The sequence below is a fragment of the Solanum tuberosum genome, unplaced genomic scaffold (assembly GCF_000226075.1).
Source record: "Solanum tuberosum cultivar DM 1-3 516 R44 unplaced genomic scaffold, SolTub_3.0 scf00133, whole genome shotgun sequence".
In the NCBI taxonomy this organism is placed as follows: domain Eukaryota; kingdom Viridiplantae; phylum Streptophyta; class Magnoliopsida; order Solanales; family Solanaceae; genus Solanum; species Solanum tuberosum.
In genome coordinates, this window is record NW_006239056.1 from 318,162 (window position 1) to 324,287 (window position 6,126).

Sequence of the window (6,126 nt, forward strand, 5' to 3'; positions counted from 1 at the left end):
TTATTTAAACAAAATCTACTAAATTCAACTGAACCTATATACGAACTACTAACTCCGCCGGTAGGTAGTTTGATGGAAAAACAAACTTATTTTATTAGATTTAAAATGTGAGACTATTTGGATTGAACTTCTTTTTGGCAAATATGACATGGCATTTTTTGCTTACGTGGCAGCTGAGCTGTTACATATGCCACTAATTATTGCTATTTACGTTTTGTTTTTTAGATACTTTTTTCTTAAACAAAAGTTATTCTTATGACTTTTGTGCAACAAAAGCTTAGTTCCATAAATCATAATTGTTTGTCCGTGAAATTTGTAACATATTTTAGTCTGAAAATACTTTTTTTTTGTAAGAACAATAGATCATATATGTATAGTTAAATCAAAGAGGGTTGTTGCAAATAATAATTGAGTTCACAGTATGGATCACCGTATGATCACTTAAGTAGCTATTACAAATAGTAATTTTTTCGAAAAACATAGTTTCAACCGATGTCTAGCCAAACATACTTCGAAGCAAACATTGACGAAACTATCAAAATTGTAGGAGTTCCAAAAGCATTGCATTTTGCTCCCTCCTAGTCTGAAAATGTTTATGAACGTACTCTCAAAATTAAAAAAATATTTTTTAAAAATTTTTACTGTTTAAAATAACTGTTTTGAAAATGAACTTTTTTATTTCTCTCCTGACTTATAAACCTTCTAAGTCATCGTTCAAATGATATTTTTTCTTGAGCTAATTGAAATCTTAAGAAAATTATTGAATCACACTTTAAAACTATGTAAGTAATTTAACTGATAATTTTATTTGTTTGTAAATTTGAACAATATATAAACAAATATTACACCAAAATCTACTATTGGATGGAAGGGTAATCATTTTAAAAGAATTATATTTGCATAAACTTTTTAAAAATAAGAACAAAATTTTAAAGTAATATAAAATAGAAACACTTGGGTAAATTTAAAACAGCTATATATAATTAAACAAGACAGCCACGTCGTACGCTGTGGGTTGGCCCTATATTTTCAATCTTGCACATGCCTTGCCGTGCCAGCTCCATTAACTTTCACTTCAGACTAGGTTATTTCTTCGTCTTAATTTATGTGATATAATTTAATTTAATGTGATAGAATGAAAGAAAGATATTTAGACTATTTGTGTGAGTATAGATTATTTTAACACATAATACATAAATGTATCATTTAATTTGGTCTCAGCTGATATTTATACGTTTTGATTTTTGACACATGCAAATAAATATTTAAGCTTATATAAAATTGAACAAATTGACATATGTATCCTAGTTACGTGACCATATGGGAAATTTACCTTATTCATATGTGATCAAAACAAGCAAAGTCAAATTGAAGGACAAATGTCCTTTCCTTTTTTCCTTTGTTAAGTATTTGAGAAACCTTTAGTATAACGTATTCTTTTGAGAATTGCTTCGTAACTTTCATCATTAAATCTAAAGTTTTGATACTCTCAACATGAAACGTGAAACTTTAATTTACATAGTGTTTGTGATTAGAAAGTTAGATTAAAAAAAAGAGAAATTTTTTAACCTTCCTTTTGTTATAGTAAGAAGATTCATAAGTAATGGTGGAACCAGGATTTTCAATAAGGGGATTTAAAATCAAATAGAAATAGACCACATAAATTAGTAGCCAAAGAAAATTCAACATCTACTATATATAAAAAAAATTATTTTAACTATATATAAATAATATAATTTTTTATTGAAGGGGATTCAGATGAACCCCAGGTGGCTCCTCCCCTGTCCATAAGTTCAAAGGCTAGGTACATCTCAATTGAAATGTCCTCTAAAAAGTGCATGTGGCATTTACACACATTTTTTGGGTAGGCATTTGGCCATAGAAATGAAATATTTTTCATTTTATTTGAAATTTTTGAAATTAAAGATGAAAATAAAAGAGAGAAGAAAATATTTTATTTGGAAGATGGAGTTGGAGAATAAGTCATTTTTCAATTTGGAATCCAACTTCAAGTGAATTTGAGATTTTCACTTTCAACAAAATGATTGAACTTAACATCCTTCCTCTAGCTAGCCTTTGCCCATAGATTTTTTAGTAAATTTAAAAATTTATTTTCATATATTTGCTTGACCATGAAATTTGATTCGATTATGAAAATTTAATCTTCAAATACTTTAACTTTCCAAAACCTGACTCTTCAATCCCACTCACAGAACTTCAACTTTTTTTCCCAACTAAAATGTACTCCATCCGTCCATTTTTATTTGTCATGTTGTGTTTTTCGAAAGTCAATTTGACTACTTTTCAAAGTTAAATTAGATTACATTAATTCGATATTTTAAACAAAAAATTTAGATATTCAAAAACTATACGAAAAGTACTATAAATTGCATTTTTTGTATATCAATATGATGAAAAAATACACTGTAAAATATTAGTCAAAGTTCTTATCGTTTGACTCTAAAAAAGAAAATCATGACAATTAAAAGTGGACGGATGAAGTATGTCTGAATACAAATTTAAATTCTAAAAATCACAACTTCAAAACTAAATTTTTTAAATTTTCACTTCATAATTTATGATCAAACGGAAGCTAATACATACACACCTAAATATACTCAACATTTATCTTTAAATTTTATTTCTCCAATTAAAATGATATTTCAACCCTCAACTCATGGACTAGGTCAAAAGATTCCTACTTTAGCTACTATACCTTATATATGTGATGCATTATCTGTCTGTACGGCTTAGTAAACAATTTTACTTGACTTTTTCATATACATATTCTGTAATTGACCTTGTCAGACAATAGACAATATATTTCTTTCTTTTTTTCATTTTGTATTGGAAGACAAATATTATTCGTTTTCTTATTAAACTACGTATCCTTGTGTAACCACATAAAAAAAAAAAGGAGTCAAATATCAACAATGATTTCGTTTGCTGAGTTCAAAAGCTAAAATGACCTAAGCTACGCACCAAGTGTTGGTAGGCCATTGGGTGTAGACGTGTAGTAAGAGCCAGGGGCGGCGCTACGTGGTTGTTAGGGTATCCAATTGAAGACCCTTCGTTCGAACAAAATGTCGTATATATGTAAAATGATACATAAAGTGATTAAATAACATATTCTGGACACCCTTGACGACACAACAAATTACGTTGTTGTAGCTTAGTGGTTTTAGACGCCTTGAATGAACTAGTGCTTGCGTGTATAGTTCAAAATTAATATTGCTTAATAATTTTTTTTGTACTTGTGCAATTTCTTGACATTATATTTCATGAAATTTCTGGCTCTGCCACTGATTAAGAGTTCAGAGCATCTGAATTCTATTTGACGAAAAATTATATTGTTTATATATAATTAAAACTATTTTTTATGTATATATTATACAAATAATGTTGAACCCCCTTAATTTCTCCGTGTGTTTATTTCTTTCATAATTCAAACCCCTTTAGTAAAAATCTTTATTCCCCCGCACATATATTATAAATGTGCAATCTTGAGCATATTTCCGACCCTTATTGCTTCCTTGAGCATTTACGTACATTTTGCTATAAAAGCATGCCTCACCTAACGAAGAGCCCTGCATCAACTATATACTACTAAAAACACTGCATTTAGCTACGAGCTTCGTCACTGATCCATTGCCATTTTGCTCATAACTAACAAATATCTGTCGCTAATTCGTCACTAAGTAGAATTAGCGATGAATTTTTCTGTTTAGGTGTAAAATTTGTCCGTTGCTAAATCTAGTTTTTTAGTGGTATATATGTTCTCATTGTTGGGGTTCTCATTTGCCATAAGTGATTTATGTAAATCAAACAATATTCAAATTTCAATCTAATAAGAAGGTAATATACTAAAATGTCTATTTCCTACTAGCAATAAAGTGAAAAGGAAAAGATACAACATATATATGACATGATCTTGAACTTGAATAATTGTATTGACCCACAAAAAGTAGACATGAAAACCTTTGAGATATATATAGAAAAGCTAATTAACACGTTAAATCAAAGGACATGAAGGATAATATATTGGACAAACAAGAATGATATTACTTTCTTCAAAGGGAGGAAAAGGGAAGAGATATTTGTCAAAGAGATAAATGATTGGGAAAATTGGCAAATGGAGAAAAGGTCCCCTCCTAGGCCCTTAGGTCTTTGGCTGGACGTTGTCTTGCATGTTGCTAGATAGGCAGATGACAACCTATTAAGGGTGTGTTCGGTATAAAAAAAATATTTTTGAAAAGATCGAGAAATAGAACCATCTGATTTCATTCGTTCTCAATAGCCACGAGATGATCATCAATCCTTTTGTCGACGGATGTTTTTATTACACTCGTAGTCTCTGAAGGAGGAGAACCAACTATCTAGCATCTACATCGAGAATTCAAGTATTGTATACATCATTAGTCCAATCCTTTATACGAACTATCCATAATAACAAACTTGTAAAATGGATCAGTTTATCATAAAGAGATATAAATGAGTTATTTATTTTTGGTACGTTAGTATGTAAACGATGTTTCATAAAAATATTTGTATATGACTTAAATAAATATCATGGAAAATGGGGATAGGGGTGATAGTGAAGGTGATTGCGATGAGTGCTACATGAATATTGGGGTGAAAATGGAGCTAGTGTGTTGGAGGGGGGACGAGGTAGGGGTCGGGGATGACACAATTAATATGGAATGTCGTTATTTATGAAACTTGTTTTTTTTTCACTAAACAAATCATTTTCCTAATTCTTTAGGAATTTCTTTTTCTAAATAAATTGTTTATTTTGGAAAGTAAAACTAATATTTTGAAAAATAAATTAAATAATTGGAGAAATAGTAATCAGCTTCCTCAACATTTATAATAATTTTCATATACTCCTAACTCCATCTACTTTAATTTCTGTTAACCTATTCCTTTTTAGTCCATTTAAATGTCCTTATTTTTAAAATTTACAGGTAATTCAAGTAAAGTTTTTCATTTTATCTTTAATGAGAAAAATTTATAATCATACAAATATTATTACAATATTATTACACGTTTATAACGACAAGTTTTTGAAAAGTTTATAGTCATATAAATATTTTGATATGATTAAAATCATAAATTTGATTTTTTTTCTTAATTTCTCGCTTAATCAAATATATTTACATAAATTAAGAAGCATAAAAAAATATAAAAAATAAGATGAATAAAATAATCAAATTGAAATAAGAAAAAAAAATTAAGTAATTTATTAAACTACACAACAAATTAATACCTGAAAAACTATACCATAAAATGTGAGTATCCCATAATAATAAAGTAGAATAAAAAGCAAAATTTTTTAGTTGTCTTAGACGCGTATTGAGTTTTTTATTTTTATTTTCCCCCTTTTATAGTTTAGGGTAAAATAAGATTCGAGCATGGAAGATCGTGTTGACAGAGGTAATGTGGGACCTTTGGTCGACAAACTTAATGTGGGACCTCCGTTTCAATTTAGGTGACACTTTTCAAATTTGGAAATTCAAATAAGTCTATTTTTTACGGTAATTTTTCATATATCTTTATAATTATTTTGAATAGCCAATTATTGTAATTTATAGTACTTTTTACGTAGTTTATAAATATATAAATTTCATTTCAAAAAAATTGAAGATTTTAAGCTCAAATTTCTGGTCAAACTTTAAGGGTTTGACTCTTGAAAAATGAAAAGTGCCACATAAATTGGGACAGAGAAAACATTAATTTTTAAGTTTTATTTTTTATTTTTTAGGTGTTTGAAAAAAATAAATATTCTTTTCGTTTTATTTTATGTTGCATTTTTTTAGTTCATTACAAAAAGAATGTTATCTCTTTATAATTAAAAACAAAATTAACCCAAACATTCTCTTAGGCGCCGTTTGGTAATTATTTATTTTTTAAAAAATAAATATTTTTTTCACTTAATTTTAAAGTCACTACTTGAATATGAAAATTTTAAATATTTTTAAATTTTAAAAAGAGTATTCAAAATTTGTTTTCTAACTTCATTTTCATAATTTCAAATAAAGTGTTCTTTTTATTACTCCCTCTGTCCCAATTTATATGACTCACTTTCCTTTTTAGTCAGTCTAAAAAAGAATGACACATTTCTATATA